General features: G+C 45.3%; 1 pseudogene; it reads right to left on the reverse strand.

Moving 5' to 3' along the window:
• Positions 1-1,150: 1,150 nt before the first annotated feature.
• On the reverse strand, positions 1,151-25,044 carry LOC133460768 (zinc finger protein 501-like; annotated as a pseudogene).
• Positions 25,045-25,191: the final 147 nt, after the last annotated feature.

Consider the following 25,191-nt stretch of genomic DNA (forward strand, 5'->3'; position numbering starts at 1 on the left):
ATTAAAAGCTATTTACAGTCAGATGTGATCGTTCAGTTTGGAACTACCCCATAGTAAGTCAGGGAGTCCATCATATGGCATCCCCGTGGATCAAGTCCTCGTCTCTGCAGGGGCAGGAAGCCGAAGCCACTTCGATGGTGCCGTCTCAGCAGGGGTGCAGGAAGCCGGAAATTGCGTGGCAATGTGTCTCAAGCAGGAGTATGAGGCTGAAGCCACCTGCAAGGCGTCGTCCCTGCAGGGGTTCAGGAAGCTGACATTCAGGTCGACCACGGTGCTGTCACAATGCCTCATCACATGGAATTTTTAATTTTGCAGACTGATTTCAAAGAATGTCAGTTTCTGTAGTTCAGAGGGAAGCAAGAGTTAAAATATGTCCCTCAGCATGAGCCTCTCAGAGCATGCAGGAGAAAACCTGCAGTATCCATCTTGCTGTCAAGACTTGTAGCAGAATTCTTTTACAGGATTTTTTTTTGTTATGCCCGCCGACTTTGCAGGTCAAAGCATGTCAGTTTCTGTAGTGTAGCGGTTATCAAGTTAGCCTAACACGTGAAACGTCCCCTTTTTGAAACTTGGTGGAAAATTGAAACTTTACAGTGTTATTGGACTTGGAAAACCACTCCAGTCCTCTTCAGGACAGGAAGGCCGACCATCTCTTTCTTGCATTGGCTCTCATTGCAGTTCCACAACTGTCAAAAAGAAAGTCATTCACCTACACTTTAAAATGCCCAACTTTACAGGAAAAAAGAAACATATTAACTGCCTGCTATAAAAAGAAAAGGGAAAAATTGTTTTTTCTCAATGTTTTTTTTTTCACACCCATGACATCTCTGTGGGTGATGATTTTTTATTCTACCACAACAGGACAACTAATATGAAGCCATACATTTATTTATAATATGATTGATGTTGTGCCACAGGGGAGGTGCTGGTTCAGTTAAAGAGTCATTAATGATTGTTGAAGGACAATCATTATCAAATTGAATCAAAATGACAATCAAAACAGCTGATGTAATCAGGAACATTATAACTTAACAGCAAAAATCAGTCTCAAGGTAGATTATTCTGCAGAATAATAGTGAAGGGAGGAGTCCGAGCACAGGCATTTGCAACAGCAGTTGTGACAAATATGCGTAAAATAAGCACAAACAACTTCTCTCATTCCAATTAATCAGAATTTATTTACACAAGTGTCAAGAAGATGGTAAAACAACACTTCGGATAAATTCTGATGGCTAAACTACCCAAAAACGACAACTAACTAAACATGTACACAAAACTTCAGATTACGTGAAGGGGGGTGGGGGTGGTAGTAGGAGCAGAATTAGGGGAGAAAACAACAAGATAAACAAACACACTCAACTAAAGAGTACAGTTGTGACGGGATCACCAGTCCGGCTCACAACGTAAAACTAACTTTTAAAATGTGTTACTAAGTTTCTCTGCCCAGACACAGAACAGCCTCTTACCTGAATCTTTGTAAATGAAGAGAAAGTGGTTTGATCCGGCTGGTCAGTCAGTACGTGCACATGCAGCGATTCAAACTGGTTGGAGATCATTTGCACACATCGTACTGACTTTTAAACTGCATGTGAACACCTTAAATCAGTCAAGTAATCTGATCAGACTGGATTCATCAACCCGCTTGCAGCACCTAGATAAGCCAGTCGCAACCGCCTTGTTAATGCCATGTGTACGGAGACATGGATATTACAGTCTGCGCATGCTCGAGAATTTCCCCCGGGTGGGGTTTTCCCCCGGGGGAGGGGATTCACCCGGAAGTGAAAGGAGACGACGCAATGCTGCTCAGTAGTAGCTCCCTGGGGTGTCGTGTGACTGCTTCAGGGGTGTCGTCAAAATATTTCCTATTCTGACATTTCATATATAAATACTGTATTTTCGCGACCATACGGGCGCCGTGTCAAAAGGCATAGCCTCAGTCTTATGTGTCATATTTCTGTATTTAAAACACACACGGCGCACCGACCGAAACGGCACACACACAAGAACACACACACACAAGCACAGGAGTGTGCGTATTTAAAAATACAGCGGGAGCAAAACTTTGTTTGATTGTAGGCTACTTTATTTCAGTTTTTACATTAATCAAACCCATTAAGTCTCATCCTCTGTTTCTGCATTAAAGAGCTCCGCTAAATCAGCTGTGCCAGTCTGAACTCCTCGCTGTCAGAGTCACGTTCCGTGCCGTGCGGTGCCTCGGAAATGCACGCTTTTGCAAAAGCTCGCAAAATAATCCCAGCAGACACGTTAGCCCACGCATCAACAATCAATCTGCAAACTGTGGCATAAAAAAAAACAAAATACGCCGTACCCTACGCCGTAGGCTGCGTCTATTTAACTCGGACCTAATGCCGCGTTCCATTTATCCTCGGAAGTGGGGATTTCCCAGTCCCCAGTCGGAATTTTCGACTGGAACGCCCCTCAAAGTGGGGTTTCCCACTGGGAAAGTGGGAGAGTCTTCACCACCCCCGAGTTACCATTCCAAGATGGCTGCCATTCCCAGTTCCCACTTCCGATTTCCGAGGTAAATGGAACGCGGCATAAACTCTGGAGCCGACAGAAATCTCTAAATTTCGGAGCAAATTTCTTAACAGGCGTAGCTACAACTGTTAGATTTCATCTATTAAACCAACATCTTCCTAAATGATTTATTTCAGCCGGCGTGATTCTCAACAGAGCAGCGTCCCAGAGAGAGTTTCTCTCCCGGGGCTGACGCAGCAGCTTGACCCAGCGGACACGTCTGTCCCCCCGACTGTGAGCTGAGGCTGCTCCCCGGGGGCGGCGGCTCTTCTCATCTCCGAAAACATCGGGTCAAATTTCTTAACAGGCGTTATTTGGATAAACTGAGCCCCGGTTGCGGATCTTAAGGTTACCTTTATACCTGAAAAAATATTAAAACTTAATAAAGTGCCATATTAACTGCGCTACAGCTGAAATTAAAACAGCTTTTGGCTCTCTGCTTCCTGATCAGGTTAGGGATGAAAACGAGGGGGAGTAGGAGAAATGGGACAGGCACCTGGGCCAAGTGCCCTAGATCTCAAGTGCCCTAAAATCTCCCCCTTCTTTTTTAGGGGTTAGGGAAGAAAAGAAGTGCGAGTGGAGAAAAGAAGGGCGAGTGAAGGAGAATTGGGATTGGCCCTTAGAATGCACTTTTTCCTAAGCGGAGGTCAACCGGAAGTGGCTCTTTGTTGAAATGGTTACCATGGTTACCTCGGGTACAGCGCCACCTAGCGTCACGGAGTCAGCCATGCTCTGGTTACAGTGGCTTATTCAATCTGATTCAGTCTGATCTCAGAACAGCATGTGTAATCAGACAAGTTGATCCAATCTTCTGCATGTCATTATCTGATCAGATCTCCAACCACCTTGAATCGCTGCATGTGCACGTACTGAGTGTTTCTTGATGAAACAAAGGGTAGTTACGCTCAGCAGGGGATCCTGATAAAGAGCGGCTCTCTCTGTCTCCTGGTCCAGATGAGGACCAGTGTGGATGAGGGGAATACATGGGCACAGCAGCTGGGCCTCCTTCAGCTCCAGGTCGGTCCAAAGTCGTTCACGTCGAGGCCTGCAGGGTCCCTGGTTCGGCTCCTCTTTGGGCTCAGAAAACTTGCGGCCACTTGCTGCGAAACGGACAGAGCAGAGGAGAAGAGAGCTTTTCCTTTTATAGCTGGCCCAGGAAGTCAAGGCCCCCCCCTGTGGCTTGGGGTCTGTGTCCAATCAGGGGCTGTTCCTTATCACTGCAGGGCCTTAGATGCAAATCCTGGTTGAGCTTTGCGTCCATGGGGTTTCCTTTGTTCCAAACCATGCGGTCAAGTATCATAAATTCGAGGCTGGTCTCAGCATGAGGCCCCAGAACTGGGCCTCAAAGCTGACTAAAGGCCTCAACTGTTCATATAATCACACAATCCATAGTTCATATCGGACTGTGGCCCAACAAATATTTCTCATATCTTTTCTCATCATTTGTATTGTGCTGGCCGATCGGGACGGCTGACTTCCTCATTCTGCGCTGTGTGAGGGGATGGTGGGGTGGACTGGACTTGTGGGTGTATATGTACGTGGAAATGCGTGTACCCGTCTTTTATTTTGTATATTTTATATATATATATATATATATATATATATATATATATATATATGCACATACACACACATATATGCTTTAATGCATCTAGAAATATTTGTGTGAGAATGCCCGTAATTAATAAGATTGTACACGGTAAATAATGTATGCTTTTATGTATAGATGAATACAGGGTAAATAGTGTTTATATAGAGGGACATGTAACTGCAAATGGCAATAATCACCCAGGTATCCACAAATTTATACTCATGTACAGTATACCACAATATGTTTACACTGTGTAAAATTGTTAATATGAATTTGTGTAACTTATCGATACATCAAGATTTTTGACATCTAATAACAAGGGTCTATGTGAAAACATGGTATTGAGTTCAAGGGGAAGGAGAAGTTTTTTTACTTCCTACCTGTTTTTGAACATGTCAAAAAGAATCTCTTGCATTCAATGCTCAAGTATGTTTCTTTCAAAATAAATTGACTAAACTACATTGGTGGATTTTAACTGAACTCTCAAAATAAATGATATCAGCACTGATCACAAATGTACACTTTTTATCCAGTGTGAATACGTTGATGTCTCGTCAATTGATCTTGCCGGGCAAAAGCCTCTCCACACTGATCACACCTGTAGGGCTTGTCTCCAGTGTGAATACGTTGATGTCTCGTCAAATGACCTTGCTGGGAAAAAGCCGCCCCACACTGATCACACCTGTAAGGCTTGTCTCCAGTGTGAATACGTCGGTGACTCGTTAGAGCACCTTGCAGGGCAAAAGCCGCCTCACACTGATCGCATCTGTAAGGCTTGTCTCCAGTGTGAATACGTTGGTGACCCGTTAGAGCACCTTTCTGGGCAAAAGCCGCCCCACACTGATCACACCGGTAAGGCTTGTCTCCAGTGTGAATACGTTGGTGTCGCTTTACATCACCTTGCTGGGCAAAAGCTGCCCCACACTGATCACATCTGTAAGGCTTGTCTCCAGTGTGGATACGTTGGTGACCCGTTAGAGCACCTTTCTGGGCAAAAGCCGCCCCACACTGATCACACCGGTAAGGCTTGTCTCCAGTGTGAATACGTTGGTGTCTCGTTAGTGCACCTTGCCAGAAAAAAGCCGTTCCACACTGATCACATCTGTAAGGCTTGTCTCCAGTGTGAATACGTTGGTGACTCGTCAAATGACCCTGCCAGGCAAAAGCCACTCCACACTGATCACACCTGTAAGGCTCGTCTCCAGTGTGAATAAGTTGGTGTCGCTTTAGATCACCTTGCTGGGCAAAAGCCGCCCCACACTGATCACACCTGTAAGGCTTGTCTCCAGTGTGAATACGTTGGTGTCTTGTTAGAGCACCTTGCCGGACAAAAGCCGTTCCACACTGATCGCATCTGTAAGGCTTGTCTCCAGTGTGAATACGTTGGTGAGTCGTTAGGTTACTTTGTTGGGCAAAAGCCGCTCCACACTGATCACACCTGTAAGGCTTGTCTCCAGTGTGAATACGTTGGTGAGTCGTTAGTGTACTTTGCGCTGCAAAAGCCGCTCCACACTGATCACATCTGTAAGGCTTGTCTCCAGTGTGAATACGTTGGTGTCGCTTCAGATAATCTTGTCGGGTAAAAGCCGCACCACACTGATCACAGCTATGTGGTTTATCACCAGTGTGAGTTTTCTTATGGATCTTCAGGTTTGGTGAAGTGGTGAAGACTTTTTCGCAATGATCACAGCAGTATCTTTCGAATCTTCCTTTATGATTCTGTAACAGAGAAGATTTTCAGTTTCAAGTATGGAGCTACAACAGTCTCATAATTCACATATGCACATGCCGATCCACAAATGCAAAGGACAAAATTCACAAATGCACAGACCGATCCACAAATGCACGGAACAATTCACACGTGCACACCCTGCTTTTTGCTTCCTTGATCATTTTTTGTAATCGAATTATTCGAGGATTCGTTTCAGCCATAGGTAAGATTATCCTCTATTTTTCTTAAGAGCTGAACATAATTTAGTTTTATTAACTCTTGACAGTCTAGAGCAGGGGTTCTTAACCTTTCTGACCTTGGGGCCCAATTTTTTCAGTACAGAGTGGCCCGGGGCCCATTAAATATAAACACTGTATAGCAGGGGTATTCAACTTTAAGAGGTCCATTTAGAGAAAATTTACTCAAGCGAAGGTCCAGAACATCATAATATATATATATATATATATATATATATATATATATATATATATATATATATATATATATATATATATATATGTGTGTGTGTGTGTGTGTGTGTGTGTGTGTGTGTGTGTGTGTGTGTGTGTGTATATATATTCAAGTAGCCTCATAGTTGTATCAACATCTGCATCTGACTGTTATATTAAAAAAAGTACATATTTGCCAATTAACATGTTTAACTTGAATTAAACATATTTTTTTCTCTTAAAAATAAAGTAGATTTTATTTTATTTTTCAAATGCTATCTTATTTTATTTCTCTACCAGCAGTTTGAATTTCCCCTTTTCTTTGTTAATTGTCTCAACACATTTTTATACTAAATTAATATAAACACATCTTAACAATTTAAGGTTCAGGTTCAGGTTCTCATATGCATGTGGAGGTGCTCATTGATGAGCCTGAAACGATATTTAGTTTTAATTATGTTCACTGTGGAGAAAGCTGCTTCACAGCTGTATCTGGACCCAAACATGGGTGTTTTAAGATGCTCAGCTTATTTTTCTGTGACTTCAGTTCAGACTTGAGTGGATATGTTTGATGAAAAACTTTGTGTTTTGTTTCAGTGGCGTTTCTCTTTCGCACTTTGAACGCCACAGTCTCTGAACGTATGAGACACTGGTTTTGTCCCAGTGGGAAGACTGAACAGGATGAATTTGTCCATTCCGGGTTGCATATTTAAAAATACAGCGAGGACAAAACTTAGTTTGATTTTACTTTAAGTTATTTACATTAATAAGTTGTCAGGACTCAGTGTGTCGGGTTCATCCGAGCCTGATCAGCTGCGACGGGCACAGCCCGCACCGCAGCTCTCTGGTCGCGCTGCAGCAGTTACTTTCCGATGCTTTTTCGAAAGCCCGAACAGTCCAGTCCAGCAGACACGACAGCCCACGCATCTACATCTACCATCCTTCAGCAGTAACGACGGAGCCCACCGCCCGAACGGCAGCCTCAGCCGACCTCCCCGGCCGCGGGCACGCGCCGGGATAAATGAGCATGCCGCGCTCGCTCGCTCTGGGCGCAGACCCAATTAATCGATCCCTAATCCTGGCGGATCTAAACCTACTCTGTGCAAAATGAAGGATTTTCTCTGTAAAGACACACCATTTCTCTTACTATTACACGTACAGCTAGCTGAGTGTCTTCTTCTCCTCATTTGGTCGGGAGTTGCTATGCAGTCCCGCGGCCCTCGCGGCCCACACGTACAAAACTGAATTTTTTTTGGCGGCCCACTAGATGGCGCTCGCGGCCCAAGTGTGGGCCGCGGCCCTATGGTTAAGAATCACTGGTCTAGAGCAGTGTCTCCCAACCTGGGGGGGCGCCATAGATCTCTGGGGATGCGCAGAACTTCGTCTGCTTTGAAGATATGCAGTTGTAAAAATTATATTTGCACATTTTTTTTTTAAATTACAAAAAAAAAAAAAAAATCATAATAACACATCTAATGTAGTACAGTAATCCGTGGTTTTTCACGGGGGTTACTGTTAAGATTCGGCCGGGCAGGGTTTTCCTCTGCAGCCCGGCCGGGGAGCGCAGAGTCGGTGCGGCGTGTGGCCAAGCGGAGCTGCGCGTGGCGATTTTGGTAACATTGTAAGTTTGTAACGTTAACTTTAGAATGTGATGAGGTTTTGCTGGTGGCTGCCTTTTTCGTGTTTATTTTCGAGTTCCTGTGGGGAAGGTTTGTGTTTCCTTTCAGTGAGTTTTTTGTTGTTCCACTCTCTGTGGATTCCCCGTGGGAGTTCTTTTTGGTTCACAATTAAACCACGCCGTGATTTTTGGCTAAAAATACTCCTGTTTTGTGTCGTGCGATTGGGTTTAAGGAAAACCAATTCCTAACAGTTACATTCCAAAAAGAACCCGTGATAGGTGAAATCTGCCAATTAGCAAACTTTTTTTTTTTTACAATTATACAAGGCTTCAAATTGCAAAGATCAGCCCTGCCCCACCGCGACCCGATTAATCGGATTTGAACGGGAGAAAATGAAAGATTATGAAAAAAAAAAAAAAAAAAAAAAAAAAAAAAAATCAGGAACAGTAGGACAAATTGTGACTCACGTTTACGTCATGCAGTGCAAAGACGCCCTGGACATGTTTGTGCGCAAAGGGGAGCACAGAGTCAAAAAAATGTCAAAAGGGGACATGCAACCTTTTTTGCAACATTTAGCACTACATACCTGTCCGAGACAGCCTTCAGCGCCCTTGTAACAATAAGAACAAACGCACGCAACAGACACCACCAGGACTTCAGGCTGGCTGTCACAAGCATCACACCTGACATCCCTGGTCAGAGGTTTGAAGCCCAAGGTGGCCATTAGTTCATGAATGAACAGAATGACAGAGTCATTCATAAGACATTGTTAGGAATAATTTATGAATTTCTTTGAATAATTGTTGTTTTTTGTACACTGGTGACAAACACAGGAAATGCTTTCCTTACTTATTACTTATTATGATATCATTATTCAACATTTAATCATACTACTACTCTGACAGGTTGTTAACTCATTCACTGCCATTGACGCCGATTGGCGTCAATCTATTTACAACCGTTCACTGCCATTGACGCCATATGGCGTCAATCATGCTTTTTAATGTGAGAGGCTTGCAAAAAGCCTGGTGCAACTTGTCAGTAAATATCAGGCCAGCAGATGGCAGCAAAGTGCCTATTTGGATGAGTGATCGCGAGGGTGGGGGCTAGAGGAAGAGGAAGTGGCAACGCGGTGCAGAAGAGAAATGGCGAGACGACAGACAGACGACAGAGGGAAATACCGGCAGCTAAAGCTTCAGGATAGCTTTCGTTTGGGCATATCAAAGGTTCGAGTGGGTGAGCAAGATGAACCAAGCGATGAAGATTTCAATGAACCTGATCCTGAAACAAACGATGAAGAATTCAGTGAACCTGATCCTGATTCTTCTGATGAATGGTATCCGTCGGGATTGACGGATGGCAGCCTCTCATCTTCCCCGGAGCGGCCAAGACCACGAGGTAAGAAGTTCAAAGACTTCAAAGAGAAGAACTTGTTAGCAACGAGGTAGCAGCTTAGTAATGATAGTCTTCACTTTCACAGATCATAGGCCTAGATCTCGCTCCACAGGGCCCGGTCCCACTCCTGGTGGTAGTGCAAAGAAGCAAGGTAAAATAAATCTCCACATTACACTGTAGTGATAAAAAAAATATTTTTACAGTTATAAATATACAGATATATTTCTGTAATTCACAGATCATAGGCCTAGATCTCGCTCCACTACCAGAGGGCCCGGTCCCACTCCTGGTGGTAGTGCAAAGAAGAAAGGTAAAATAAATCTCCACATTACACTGTAGTGATTAAAACAATTTATTTTTACACTTATAAATATACAGATATATTTCTGTAATTCACAGATGATGCATCGGCCATGGATCCCAGACACCCTGCTGGCAGTGGTAAAAAAAAAAAAAAAAAAAAAAAAAAAAGGTAAAAAAAATCTTCACGGTACATTGTATTTTTATGATAATGGCATCTGGTATGTATAACATATAGGTAATGGAATATATGTATGTATAATTTATAGGTCGTGCATCGAGCAGAGATTGTGGGCAGGATCCTGATTGGCAGGAAAGTGACTGGCAGCCACACAAGATCCCCTTCAGTGCAAGACCTGGTCCGCAGAGCGCTGCTGCAGAGCTGACTTCTGAATTGCCAGCAGAAGTCTTTGAGCTCTTCCTAACTGATGAGCTGTTAGGCCACATTGTAGAGCAGACAAACTTGTATGCACATCAATATTTTGAGGCCGACCCCTACACTCCCCCACCACACAGTGGGCATAATGCATGGAAACCGGTGTCAGTCCAAGAAATTAAATCATTCTTTGGGCTAACATTCCTCACTGGGTATGTAAAAAAGCCAAACTTGGAGCTTTATTGGAGCGTAGATGAGGTTGATGCCACCCCGTATTTCTCCAAGAATATGTCACTGTCACGAAACAGGTTCCAGCTCATATGGAGGTTCCTTCATTTCAATGATAACAGAGCCCAGGATCCCAATGACCGGATGTACAAAGTCCGGCCAGTGTTGGATTACATTGTGGATAAATTCAAATAGCTATACCAACCTAGGCAGAATATATGCATTGATGAAGGGATGATGCTGTAGCGGGTGCGTCTCTCCTTCAGGGTGTACAACCCTCAAAAGCCCGTGAAATATGGCATTAAATCATATATAGTATGTGACTGTGTTACGTCGACTGCTGTCGCCGTGTTTATTATGCATTATATTTAGTTTTGGTATTATGATTTTAGTGGTATTGTAGTATAAATATATATAATATATATCTATTGGCTAATGTATATATGTATATATATTTATATGAGGTCTGTGTATTGCTGAACACTTGAGTCTTCAACATTATAATAGAATAGAGAGCGCCTTCTATTATGTATAATGTGTTTTTGCTCCACTGCAGGTCTGTTTGCCTTGTTAATGCCATCAGCAAGGGCTGGCAGTAGTTAAGGGTCTGCTGATTGCCTTGTTAATGCCATCAGCAAGGGCTGGCAGTAGTTAAGGGTCTGATCACCCCTTGGCTGTCCTATTGGTTGCCGGTCATGTGACACCCAGTGGCCATGGGTGCCCAGAGCACTATATATTCAGTCTGAACCTGACAATCGAGGAGGAACACCCCTATGGTCTTCCTCCGACCCGCCGCTACTATGTAGACATGTTAACCACTAACTGTTAAACTTTTGTGTTGTTTCTCCCTTGGGAAAGAAGAGTTTGTTTATGTTAAACGTTTGTGTTGTTTCTCCCTTGGGAAAGGAGAGTTTGTTTACGTTAAGCTTTTGCCCTTTTGATTCTGCTTATGTTTATTGTCTTTTATTTTTAGTTATAGAGTCATCAACCTTGTAAATGTGCCTAAAGCACACTTTTCAAGAGATTTGTAATAAAACTTCATACTCTGACCATAGTTTCCGTTCCTCCTTAAACATGTTACCTACTCACCTTACCCCTAGACAGATGGGTTTGTAACATGATTGGGGGCTCGTCCGTTTTAATACGTTTAAAAGTTTCAGTTCAGTTGGTTATGTTTTCTGGTTGGCTGTGTGGCCTGTTGTTTTTGTTTTGTGTGCTAGTAGACCTAGGCGGTTCGGTGGATGCTGCTGCGAATAGTAAGTACGCTGCTCGCTTTAGTTTGAGTAAAAGACTTTGTTGCAATGTTATGGCCTCAGATTCTGATAATGCTTGCGTTGATATCCTGTCGCTAAGAGAGTTAGAACAGTGCAATTATTGGGAGTTATATTCCATTGCAAAGAGATATCGCGTTCCTTTCCCGCAAGGTGCCAAAAAGAAGGATAAGGTGTTTGCGGCTGTGCTCAGTGAATTAACTAAACGTGGTGTTATAAAAATGACATCGGAGGGTGACACAGAAGAGCTTACTATGACAGAAGTTAATACCAGTGTGTCTGGTGCCTTTAATGTGTTGGACTTGGGTGACAGTGAGTCCGCGGGGGCTCAAGCTCCGGTTCAACGACACACTGTGGCTGGGGGAGTCCTACCGAGGGCGTAGGGGGGGTTTCGCGTCTCCGGGAGCTTGAGTTGCAGCACGAGATCGAAGCAATCCGCTTAAAAAGCGAGGAATGCAAGCTGGAACAGCAAAGACAGCAAATATATCTTGCACGCCTGCGAGACCAAGCCTACCCCGAGCCGGTGTCCGCAGAGTCACCCGCCCCCCAGCAGCAGCAACAGCATGGAGATGTGTCAGCTCCTGGGTCCAGAGATGTGTCATCGTTTGATGTGAGCAAGCAAATAGCCTTGGTGCCTGCGTTTAAGGAAGGCGAGTTGGACAACTACTTTTGTGCTTTTGAGAGGATTGCTAGGGCAGTGCATTGGCCAAAAGAGTTCTGGAGTCTGTTACTCCAATGTAAATTGACAGGAAGAGCACAGGATATTTGTAGCGCGCTATCAGTTGATGAGAGCTTGGACTACAATAGAGTTAAGGCTGCGATTCTTAATGGATTTGAGAGAGTGCCCGAACATTATCGGCAAAAATTTAGGTTTGCTGAGAAATCTGCTACTCAAACTTATGTCGAGTTTGGCCGAGAGAAGGCCATGCTATTCAATAAATGGTGTAAAGCAAGCAACGTTCAAACTTTCGAGCAGTTGTGTGATTTGATTTTGTTGGAAGAGTTCAAGGCATGTATACCGGAACGTATTGTGGTGTATCTTGAAGAACAAAAAGTTGATTCAGTGTCTAAAGCGTCTATTAGAGCTGATGAGTTTGAGCTAACGCATCGTGCAGGCGGCTCTTTTGGCCACCGTGAGGTGGGTGGTCTTGACAAACAGAAACGGCACAGAGAGTGCAAAGAGGGTGCAAAAACGAACAGTCCACAGAGGGGCGCCGGACATTTGTGCCTGTTTCTATTGCCACGAAGTAGGCCACTTAATTTCACGGTGTCCAAGAGTGCCACCTAAACAGCAAAAGGATGGTGTAAATCCAAAGAAAGCTAAAGGTGTTGCGTTTATACGTTCTGTGCCTCAGTCTGCTACCGCGACAACTGCGGCTGTCAGGGAGGAGACTGAAGCATGTTTTGGCCCTTTCATGCTGGAAGGAACAGTGTCTCTGTCAGACAGGGAGGAGGGACGAGTGCCTGTCACAATTTTACGTGACACGGGCGCCTCCCAATCCCTCATTTTACAGAGCGCACTGGCTTTCTCAGAGTGTTCATTTAGTGGTGCTGATGCCTTGGTGCTCGGAGTTGAGATGAAATCCTCTCGTGCGCCACTGCATACGCTGCATTTACGTTTGCCACTTGTGTCTGGTTTTGTGCAAGTCGGGTTACGTGAAAGTTTGCCTATCGAGGGCGTGTCCTTGATTCTGGGAAACGATATTGCCGGTGAAAAAGTGTTTCCTTCACTCGAGGTTATTGAAAAGCCTGTCGCTGCGTGTGTGCGTGCAGAGCCAACCACTGTTTTCCCAGCTTGTGCGGTAACTCGGGCACAGACCAGAAAGTTTGATGATGTTGTTACATTGGGTGACACGTTTTTATGTGCCGAGAAGCCGACGGTGGGTGGTGCTTCACGCAGATGGCGCAAAAAGGCTACAGGGAGTCTGTTACAAGTCAAGGCTGACTTTGATTTCAGCATCGACAGGGATTCGTTTGGCGACGCACAGAAAGGTGATCCCTCGCTCTCTATGTGTTGGGAGGCGGCTAATAATAGAGGGGCTGCTGCCGCTCCCAGCGCATATGGGCTAGAGGATGGCATTTTGGTGCGCCGATGGTTCCCTGCCGCTGTTGGTGATCAAGGGTGGAATGCCGTAATCCAAATCGTTGTGCCTCAGAGTTTTCGTGCCCAGATTCTCTGTGTGGCTCATGACAACATTGCGGGTCATTTGGGTATTCGCAAAACTTATGAGCGCATCCTTCAGTATTTCTATTGGCCTGGGTTGAAATCATCTGTGGTGGAGTTTTGCCGCACCTGTCATGTGTGTCAGATGGCTGGCAAGCCAAACCAGATGATTCCGCCTGCGCCATTGAGACCTATACCTGCTGTAGGAGAGCCGTTTGAGCATATTATGATTGATTGTGTTGGACCATTGCCAAAAACTAAATCTGGTAATCAGTACATTCTTACCGTCATGTGCACTGCGACGCGATATGCTGAGGCGTTTCCTTTGCGCACACTGAAAGTTAAACCAGTTATTAAAGCGCTTACTAACTTTTTTTCTACTTTCGGGTTTTGCCGGTATTTGCAGAGCGACCGCGGTTCCAATTTCATGTCAAATATTTTTGCTCAAATTGTGTCCGTACTGGGTATTGAACACAGACAGTCCTCACCCTATCACCCGGAATCTCAAGGCGTGCTTGAACGTTTCCACCAGACCCTAAAATCGATGATGAAAAAATTCTGTCACGAAACGGCAAGGTCGTGGGACGAGGGTTTGCCATTTTTGATGCTTGCGGTACGAGAATGCGTGCAGGAATCATTGGGCTTTAGTCCTGCCGAGTTGGTGTTTGGCCATACAGTGCGTGGTCCGCTGCGTGCATTTAGAGACGGCCTATTGGCAAAGGCGCATTTGTGTCACGGCTCAGACAGGACAGAGAACCCACATGCACAACACCAGGCAGAATCAGAGTCCAAGAGGCTTTATTCGGGTCCAAGGCAGGCAGGGGTCAAAACCGGGCAGACAGGCAGATCAGGCAAACAAGTCCAAGGGGGCAGGCAAAAATCCAAAACCGGGAGTCATACCGGGAGTCATGCAGGGTTACAGGCAGGCAGGAACAGGACAGAAATCAGGAAGGCTGGAAAGCGAGGCAAAAGCACACGACAATCTGGCAACAGGTATGAGGGAATAGGCCGGTTTATGAAGGGGAAACTGATGTGGAGCTGGGCCAGGGAAGCACAGGTGAAGGGAATGAGGCTGATGAGGGTGGCAGGATCCAGATGACAGGAGAGTCAGTAACACAGCAAAAAAAACATGAACTGTGATCATGACAGAACCCCCCCCTCAAGGGACAGATTCCAGATGTCCCAAACCCCCCCCACCCAGGGTGGGCGGAGGGGGTCCGGAGGAGGGCCCCGGCCAACACATGGCCAAAGCTCCGGGGGCCGTCCTCGGTGCCGGGCAGACCAGCGAGGCAGGTCTTCCGGGGGTCGGTCTGGGGACTTGGCAGGCGGATCCGGGGTTCGGTCTGGGGGCTTGGCAGGCTGGTCCGGGGGTCGGTCTGGGGGCTTGGCAGGCTGGTCCGGGGGTCGGTCTGGGGGCTTGGCAGGCGGGTCCGGGGGTCGGTCTGGGGGCTTGGCAGGCGGGTCCGGGGGTCGGTCTGGGGGCTTGGCAGGCGGGTCCGGGGGTCGGTCTGGGGGCTTGGCAGGCGGGTCAGGGGGTCGGTCTGGGACTGCGGCAGGCTGGTCAGGGGGTCGGTCTGGGGGCTTGGCAGACTGGTCAGGGGGTCGGTCGGGGACTGCGGCAGACTGGTCAGGGGGTCGGTCGGGGACTGCGGCAGGCTGGTCAGGGGGTAGGTCTGGGGCTGCGGCAGGCTGGTCAGGGGGTCGGTCTGGGACTGCGGCAGGCTGGTCAGGGGGTCGGTCTGGGACTGCGGCAGACTGGTCAGGGGGTCGGTCTGGGACTGCGGCAGGCTGGTCAGGGGGTCGGTCTGGGGCTGCGGCAGATCCATCCAGGATCGCCTCAGGAAGGGGAACAGAGACCGGCGGGACCACCTCCAGAACAGAGACTGGCGGCGGGGCCGCCTCAGGAACCGAGGGCTGCGGGACCACCTCAGGAACCGGAGTCGGGGCAGACCGGATGCGGGGGGCCGGAACAGGGGCAGACCGGATGCGGGGGGCCGGAACAGGGGCAGACCGGATGCGGGGGGCCGGAACAGGGGCAGACCGGATGCGGGGGGCCGGAACAGGGGCAGACCGGATGCGGGGGGCCGGAACAGGAGCAGACAGGATGTGGGGGGCCGGAACAGGAGCCGGAGCAGGAGCTGGAACAGGAGCCGGAGCAGGAACTGGAGCCGGAGCAGCAGCTGGAGCTGGAGCCGGAACAGGAGCAGGAGCCGGAACAGGAGCTGGAGCAAGCTGGGGCTGACGCCTTCGTCGTTGCCTCCCCTGAGCCTGCAGGCTCCTGGGCCCACCCAGAGCCAGGCGTGTTCCCCAGAAAGGGGGAAGGGACTGGGGTGGGTCTGGGACCACCTCGGGAACAGCAACAGGCCGGAACTGGGGGCATGTCCCCGTCCCCTTCACCGTACGGTGGTAGAACGCCACTTGGTCCCCATAAAAAAAATCCCACAAATCCTCTTCCTTACGTGGTAGGTCCATGTTGGCTGGGTTCAGTCGGGGCCAGATTGTACTGTCACGGCTCAGACAGGACAGAGAACCCACATGCACAACACCAGGCAGAATCAGAGTCCAAGAGGCTTTATTCGGGTCCAAGGCAGGCAGGGGTCAAAACTGGGCAGACAGGCAGATCAGGCAAACAAGTCCAAGGGGGCAGGCAAAAATCCAAAACCGGGAGTCATACCGGGAGTCATGCAGGGTTACAGGCAGGCAGGCAGGAACAGGACAGAAATCAGGAAGGCTGGAAAGCGAGGCAAAAGCACACGACAATCTGGCAACAGGTATGAGGGAATGGGCCGGTTTATGAAGGGGAAACTGATGAGGGAAACCAGGTGTGGAGCTGGGCCAGGGAAGCACAGGTGAAGGGAATGAGGCTGATGAGGGTGGCAGGATCCAGATGACAGGAGAGTCAGTAACACAGCAAAAAAACCATGAACTGTGATCATGACAATTTGCCTGTTACTAACATTTTGGATTATGTTTCAGCATTTCGCGAGCGCTTGCACAAAGCCAAGGAGTTGGCTAGTGGGTTCTTAAAAGAGGCCCAGGGTAAAATGAAGGAAAGATTTGACAGGAAAGCTGTACGAAGAGAGTTCGCAATAGGCGAGCAGGTGTTGGTTCTGCTGCCACTGCAAGGTTCAGCTTTTAACGCCAAATTCAGTGGTCCGTATGTGGTTGAAAAAAAATTGAGTGAAACTGATTATGTGATTAAGACGCCAGATCGTCGTAACAAATCAAGGGTGTGTCATATTAATATGCTTAAGCCGTATCTGACTCGTGCTGATCCAGATACAGCTTCGGTCCCCACAGTTGTCGCCTGCTCTGTATCTGAAGCAGTGCCCTCGTTCTACTCCCCCGAGAGCGACGGATTGCGTGTTAAAAATGCATCTGTGTCACGTTTGCAGAACTCCGACATTTTGCATGATTTGGACGGGTATTTAAAGCATTTAAATCCACAAGCGCGAGCCGACATTATTGATTTGGTTAATGGTAATGTGAATCTGTTTTCAGATACTCCATCACGCACCTCAGCCCTTTCTCACGATATAGTGTTGAATGATCCATGCCATCCTCCGATTAAGCAACACGCTTATCGCGTAAATCCCACTAAGCGTGTTATGATGAAAAAAGAGGTTGACTATCTGTTAAAGAACGGGCTGGCGGTTCATAGTAACAGCGCGTGGTCAAGTCCTTGTATTTTGGTTCCAAAAAATGATGGCTCTCAGCGCTTTTGCACGGATTTTCGTAAGGTTAATAATATAACGCAACCAGACTCTTATCCGCTTCCACGGATGTTAGACTGTGTTGATCGGGTGGGTTCGGCTAAATTTGTGACAAAATTGGACATGTTAAAGGGATACTGGCAGATTCCACTCAGTGCCTGTGCGTCGGAGATCAGTGCTTTTGTGACACCGGACGGTTTATATCAGTATACTGTAATGCCGTTTGGCTTGAGAAATGCGCCAGCAACTTTCCAAAGAATGATGAATACAGTCCTTAGAGGGGTTGACAACTGTGAAATTTATTTGGATGACTTGGTAGCGTATAATGATACGTGGGATAATCATATACATACATTGAAGCAGATTTTTGAGCGTTTAAGCGAGGCTAACTTGACTCTTAATCTGTCGAAGTGTGAGTTTGGGTGTGCGACCGTAACTTATCTGGGTAGACAAGTTGGTCAGGGACAAGTGCGTGCATTGAACGCAAAAATTCAAGCAATACTCGAGTATCCCGTGCCTAAAACTAGGCGAGAGCTCCGCAGGTTCCTAGGCATGGCAGGCTACTACCGCGGGTTTTGTAAGAATTTATATAATATATAATATATTATATTATATATTATATATATTATATAATTATTTTGAATATTGATATTGAATCGGCTGGAAAAGTATTGCGATATATTGCCATATCGATATTTTTGCCCACCCCTATAAGCTACCAAGGGAACATGGGGAGGACATGCAAACTCCACACAAAGGCCCTTTCTCCAACCCCACCCAGGGTGTGGAAGCTGAACTAACACGCACCTCAGAGCCCACAGCGTCCCCAGTGGGAATCGAACCCAGGACCTTCTTGCTGTGAGATGGCTGCACTACCTGCTGTGCCACCGCGCCAATGTGGATTTGCTATGGATAGACAAACGAAAGACAATATTAAAACATTGCACATTATACATAAAATACATAAAGATAAAGATACCAGCAGCCTTGATTAGTTTGGATGCAGAAAAAGCATTTGATAGAGTTAATTGAGAATTTTTATACATAACTCCGGGAAAAATTTGGATTTAATAATAAGTCAATTCCGTGTATCAGGTCTATATATAACAAACTCACAGCTAGGCTGAAAGTCAATGGCTCTTCATCCGAAAGATTTACCTTAGATAGACCCTCCAGGAATCCGCGATTCCGTGATCGCGGAATTTTTCGCGGATTTCACGGCTGTCCGTGGATTTACAGACCTTCCGTGGATTTCAATGTCTGGTGCAGAAAAATCACTTTTACTGGGGTTAATATTGCATATGTCCGGGCTGAATATGCGAATTATGCGGGGCTCGCTTGATTTCACCGCATCATCACCGCACATATTCGCATAAAGTTTGGAAAAAGGGGGAAGTGTTGTGAGTCAGTGACATGTCGGGACGCCCGGTCGCGACGTGCGGGACCCGCCCGGGGGCCCGCCCGGGGACCTCCGCACCCCTCACAGAAACCGCCACCCCCCAAACAGCAGCTCTCACCCGCGGGGGTGAGAGGAAAAAGAGAGAGGAAAAAGAGAGTCCACCGGCAGCCGCGCCCCCCGCTTGCGCGGTGGGACGGGCTGCCGGTGGACTCAGGTCTCCGCGCTGACCGTGCACCACTGCGCCTGCGGAGGCGGAGCTCCCATCCACTTGGGGGATAGTGGCGGCAGACGCGTGGGGTGACGGAGCTCTGTCTCGTCCCCCTCGTCGCGCCGGTGCACCCGGCAATCACCCGAGCACTGAGCCGCGGGCTGGAGGGAGAGAGGCGGCCGGCCCCCGGGCTGCGACCGCCCCTCTCCTCTCCACCTGCTCTCCTTTTTTTTTTCTCTTACGACCTCAGATCAGACGAGACAGCCCGCTGAATTTAAGAGGGAAGAGCTCAGCGCCGAATCCGCAACTTCCTGACTATTTCGCATATTTTGCAACTTTCCGCATATTCCACGAGTTCCCGCATATTCCGCAACTTCCAGCATATTCCGCAATTTCACCGCATAAAAGCACATAAAAAACCCCCACATTTAATGGCATAATCAATTTTTTTAGCCCGCAAAATCAATGATTTTAGCCCGCAAAATCAAGGATTTTAGCCCGCGGAATTAAAGATTTTAGCCCGCGGAATCAAGGATTTTTTGTTTTTCTGGAGGGTCTACTTAGAAAGAGGAACTAGACAGAGCTGCTGCCTTAGTCCAACACGGTTTGCCCTGCATAATGTTTTCAGATGATATTATGATTTATAAAAAAAAAAAAAAAAAAACAGTTGTCCATATAAGCAGCTTGCACAAACTCTAGAAAGATTTGGTTTATATTCAGGTTATAAAGTAAATATACCTAAAACCCAACTTCTCATGTTTAATTGCTCGCCTAATCAAGAACTGAGGGAATGGCAGATAAACTGGGAAGCTAAATCAATTAAATATTTGAAAGATATTGAAATCTCCATATCTAAAAACCCAATTCAAACGAATATAGGGGAAATAAAGACCCCCAGCCACATAAGAGGAGAACATAATTTTAACCCAGTGATTTCATTCACTTTAGAAACATGGTATTCCATAGTGAAACAATTAAAACTTGGTAAGGAAATAGGATTGCTAAAATGGATTGCATTTGACGATAAATTAAACCATGAAAATTTGATGGGAGATTTAAACATCTCGACACCTCAGGGACTGCGAGGATCCTGTTTGTGGACTTCAGCTCGGCGTTCAACACGATCGCTCCCACAATCCTCCACCAGAAGCTCACCCAGCTCACCGTGCTGCCTCGTCCTTTCGGTCATTACCCAAAGTTCATGACCATAGGTGAGGGTAGGTGCGTAGATTGAGTGGATCAGTGGATCACCAGCCTCCACCTGTCAGTGGATCACCAGCCTCCACCTGTCAGTGGATCACCAGCCTCCACGAGTCCCTGATCCGGGAGGGGGACGAGACCGCGTACAGACAGGAGGTGGAACAGCTGGTCCACTGGTGCAGTCGGAACCACCTAGAACTGAACCGACTCAAGACTGACCAAAATTGGTAAAACTGTAAAAAGGTTGTTTTATTTTATTTTACTCAGAGCTGTCCTTTTTCCTTTCCTTTCCCTACCTCAAACCGCTGCACCTTAGATGTCTATCTGTACACATGTTAAAAATACCACATTTGTTTATTTGTTTATCTACCGCGAAAGAGCGAAATTACCGGAGTCAAATTCCTTGTTGGACAACGTTCGAACCTGGCCAATAAAGCTGATTCTGATTCTTCTGATTCTGAAACAGTGGGCAGAAAAATGAATTACAGCCATGTGCACAACTATTAAAAAGGGTGAAATGAAAAGCTTCCAGGAACTAAATGCACACGATCTAACTAATCAGGACTTATTTAGATACCTGCAAATGAGGGACTATATCAAAAATCAGATGAAGATAAAATACATCCTATCATAAAACTACTACACAGTCTCTGAGATGGAGAGAATTTAATTGGAGGAACTTAATTTGATATTTTATCACACCTAAAATCAGAGCTAAACAGATAAATACTCACCAACCATGCTGGAGATTGTGTAACCACATGGATCCAGATCACACACACATATTTTGGAAATGTATGAATGTACAGCCCCTTCTGGGGGAATGTTCACTCGGTTCTCTGTAATGTACTGGGATATATGATCCTGTCTTATTCTGTACCTTGGACATTTGGATGGATTGGTATATGTTGGAGACAGATATCTGGTCAAGATTCTCCTAGTGGCTGGGAAGAAGGCCATTACCAAAAACCGGCTCAAGTCTGATCCCCCCAGTAGCAAACAATGGATGTCAATTATAGATTAAATACTGGTGATGGAACATCTCACATACAAGTTGAAAATGGAAGAAGATCTCTTTGTAACGAACTGGGGAAAATGGTTGTCATATAAGGAAAGAAGTGACTACGTAACTGTGCACAGGCTCTGTTCGATCTTTCTGAATGGTTATTATATCTTTTTTTTGTATTAATTTGTTTTATCCTATTTAGTATTATCATTATTGCTAGAGATGCACCGATTGATCGGTATCGGGACGATAATGGCTCTATCGGTTTTGATCGGAGATCAGAAAATAATAGTTCAGAGCGGCCGATCTGATGACGTTTACAACAACAAACGTCGTCCGCGCGGGTGTTCCTGCATCTCAGACCGAGCTGTCCTGAGGAGGCGTCGGCCTCGCCGGTGAGGGAGTTTTACAATGTCTGAAAAGGACAACAAATTTGCAGTTTGCAAGGTGTGTGGAGAGAAGATACCCCGGGGAGGAATGTTATAAAAGAATTTCAACACAACAAAGCTGATACGACATTTCAAAGTTTTTCATACGAAGGAGTTTATTGAGTTGTCAAAGTTGGCTGCTGCTAAGGCAGAGAAAGAAAAGGAGGTGCAGCCACACCGCTAACTCCTCTGAACGTAACACAGACATGTAAACGACAGCAAGAAAAATAAAGAACTACATTGTAAGGTAATGAATTCATATGCTTTGCTCATCAGCCGCTTTCTGTTGTAGAAGACATCAGGTTTAAAAGTGTCGTTAGCAGCTTGGATCCGCGGTGCGCGCTGCCGCGTCGTAAATATTTAACTGATGAAATCCTGTCGGAGTTTTACCAGACTATATACAGTCCAAAGCTGTGTCAGTCGCTTCACGAGTGACATGTGGAGTTCTAGTGGCAAGAGTTTTGCTTCACTCACACGTTTCCTCACATGCGGCGGATGCTACCGCTAAAGCTTTCACAAAGCTTAATAATTCAACTTTTAGAGAGTGACATGTCTGCTGTTGTCTGTGTTGCTGCACATGTTGTACATAATTATTACCACAGGAAAGCTTAAGCTAGTAAGCTACACTTACTCTTTGTAAGCAGAGTCTAAATCGTCTCTAAGAGTCTCTAGAGCAGGGGTGTCCAAAGTCGGTCCTCGAGGGCCGGTGTCCTGCATGTTTTAGATGTGTCCCTTATTTTTTATTTTTTTTAAATCAACCTGTGATACAATGAGCTTGGTCATCAACAGAACTATCCAGACTTTGATGACGAGGTGGTGACGGCCGTTAATTAGAATCAGGTGTGTTGATGCAGGAAACAACTAAAACATTCAGGACTGCGGCCCTCAAGACCGACTTTGGACACCCCTGCTCTAGAGGGTGAAATAATGCATATTACCTCAGCCTGAAATAAAACAGTCAATTCATGATACTTTCTCATCTCCTAAGTTTTATACCTAATAATAAAATGTCAGTGTTGTGTACATGAGACAACAATATTGACGAATTCATGGATTTCACGCTGTGATCGGTCTTCAAAATCCTGATCGGTGCATCTCTAATTATTGCTATTATTATTTTCTATTTGACCGTTTCTTTCCTGATCCGTGGATCTGAGGAATTCGTCTTAAATGTGTTTGTTAACATAGATAATTGAAATAAATCAAAATTGATTAAAAAAAATGTGGTGATGATGTCCTCCATCTCTAGACCTGCCCCCCCTGGCTCTGTGGGCCTGCTGATGGCCGGTGTCTCTTGGACCTTACCTTGGTGTCAGTGTTACGGGCCTCAGGTCCTGAGACCGCTGCAACAAGATTGGAGCTTTGCCTCACGGAGTTGAATCCTCCTAACTCTCCTCTGGAAACCTGGGAAGCAGAATTGAAACGTCAGGAGGGAGCCAGCCGTCTTTCTTCCCCGGAAAGCTTGGTCTGATTTATTTTGGAGACCGCATCTCTCTTCTATTGACTGTAAACTTTTGAAAGAAGGGTCGATAATTCCTGTCAGCCAATGCAATCAGTGTTTAAATGTGTATGAATGTTAGTGGTGGTCGGAGGGGCCGTTTGGCGCAGTATGGCAGCCACGCTTCCGTCAGTCTGCAGGGCAGCTGTGGCTACAAAACGTAGCTACCGTTGAGAATGTGTATGAATGATTAATAGTTTAAGTGTAGCACTTTGAGATTCATTGAATGTAAAGTGCATTACAAGTTTAATTTATTATTACGTGCGTATTCTCCAAAGGTAAACAGTCGCCAGAGCATACTGAGTGCACGGACACCAGTGAGCATTAAACCAGTTTAAAAACAAATATAAAGACATGATTTTCACAAGGTACAAAGAGGAAGGGGTTTAGCGCCTCTAGGGGCCTGATATAACACTATTGGGTAGACGGGTTTATATTTATGTACAGAAATGGGCTGCTAATTATAAGAGTGAATATATAATAATATATATATATATATATATATATATATATATATATATATATATATATATATATACACACACACACACACACACATAGAATTATATTATATATATAAAATGTATGTGTGTGAATACGTGTGTAAGTAGATACATACATACATACATACATACAGGTAGATATAGAGCAGATGGAGTTAATATAGAGATAGTATGGTATAAATAAGTATATTTATATAAATATTTATATGGGCGTGTGTGTACAAATATATAGAAATACTCAACTGTGTGTATTTATGTATAGGTAAGTGTGTGTGTATAATTATAGTATAGTTAGTTATTATAAATACATGTTAATAAATGATTAGTGAATGGGGGTATAGAATTAAATATGTAACACTTCTTCCTACTGCTTTTTGCACATGTAAATTAAGATAGTAAGTGTTAAAAGTATGAAATTCTTTGTTTTGTTATCTTATCTTCTCTTTAATTGTTGTTTTTTTACATGTACAAAATAAAAATAAAATAAAAAAATAGATAAAAGTTCTCTAGCTCTTGGTGATGAATATGGTTTGGGTCACAAAATAATCTTGAAGGAAGAGATGGCAAAAAAAATAACTGTAGATTAAGTTTTCGAAAACTACCTATGAGTGATGCTGGTGCTCTGTTTGAAACTAGATGGCTCATTGTCTCGGTTTCTTTGTTTCGGGCCATGTGATCAACTGTAAGACAATGTGGTCTTACAGTTGATGTTAGACCTCAGAGTTGAAGTTACACCTTTACCATGTTCAACACGTGGCTGCAGCTCAACACTTGCAAAATTGTTAGACTCACAAAATAAACTTTAAAGGTTTCAAACAAAAACTTCGTATTTCAATTAAATATGTTTTTTTAACGTGCAATTAAAAAAACAATTAGAGTTTGTATCGATTTTCCTCTCCATCTGATTTTTGATTGAAAGTTAATTTTATCTTTGCTTCCATAACAAAGAAACAAAAATCCCTTCACACTTTTGTGTAGTTTAGAGTAAGTCTCGTTTTGATGACAACTTGTTTGTGTTTCAGTGGTTGGACGGAGGCAACATTCATGCTTTTACGTCTCTTTATTTGGGAGTTATTCACCTCAGAAGTGGGAATCTACGAATATCTGTCCATTTACAAACATTCAAGCGCAGAAACGTTTCTATGTGCAGTAAAAAACAGGTCATGTGTTTGATTTATCTGTGGTTTAGTTCAAACACGCTGATGCAGATTAAAATACAGCGTTTGGATCATCATTAGCAGACAGAAAAACCCAGAACGAGCGGCCACGGGGACCCGAACACTGACCTGCAGACCAGCAGAGGAAAAGCTGGACTCTGGACAGTCCTGGTCCTGGTCCTGGTTCGTTTGCATTCTTCCAAAATGTTTCAACTCTTCAATGTAACGGGAGTTTCTCTGGTCTGAACCAGAGCAGTGGATAAAACAGAGGCGACGCTTCCATAGGACTCATGGCGGCAGCACTTCCGGGTCAAGGAGCCTTTATTTAAAAAACTTTATTAACAAATGTTGCTCTACAAACCATAGACATATAAACGTAGACGCCCTGTGGAGCTGCTGCGATACATAGATATAAATATATAAAGATATAGATATAA

Source organism: Cololabis saira, chromosome 15 (assembly GCF_033807715.1).
Source record: "Cololabis saira isolate AMF1-May2022 chromosome 15, fColSai1.1, whole genome shotgun sequence".
In the NCBI taxonomy this organism is placed as follows: Eukaryota; Metazoa; Chordata; class Actinopteri; order Beloniformes; family Belonidae; genus Cololabis; species Cololabis saira.